Genomic DNA, 394 nt, shown 5'->3' on the forward strand with positions numbered 1-394 from the left:
TCACCCCCTTTCTTTAGCAGCACAGGCGGGGCTCGCAGATGCTTCTCTGGGGGCTGCCTGTTGGAAAGAAGTTGGTGGTTTCCTGTAGAGAAGTGAACCAGGCAAGTGCTGTGTCAGTTCCTCTCGCAGCACTCAGTCATTTAACCTACTGTAAAATCCTTTTTATGGATTGTTTGGGGCTTTGTGAAATTCTTTATCAGACTGTTAAGGTGCCATGCAGCACCTGTTTGGAGCTTCAGAGCTTCGGACACGTGGTTAAAAAAAGCCACCAGCACCCATTCTGACAGTATTAGTTCTTTAAGAACGAAACAAAACTGGGGGGGAAAAAAAAAATTAGTCAAACATCCTTGTAATATCCCGTCCCTCTGGCCCGAATCCCAAGTGCTGCATTTTA

This window comes from Pterocles gutturalis, unplaced genomic scaffold, assembly GCF_000699245.1.
Source record: "Pterocles gutturalis isolate BGI_N339 unplaced genomic scaffold, ASM69924v1 scaffold30964, whole genome shotgun sequence".
Taxonomy (NCBI): domain Eukaryota; kingdom Metazoa; phylum Chordata; class Aves; order Pterocliformes; family Pteroclidae; genus Pterocles; species Pterocles gutturalis.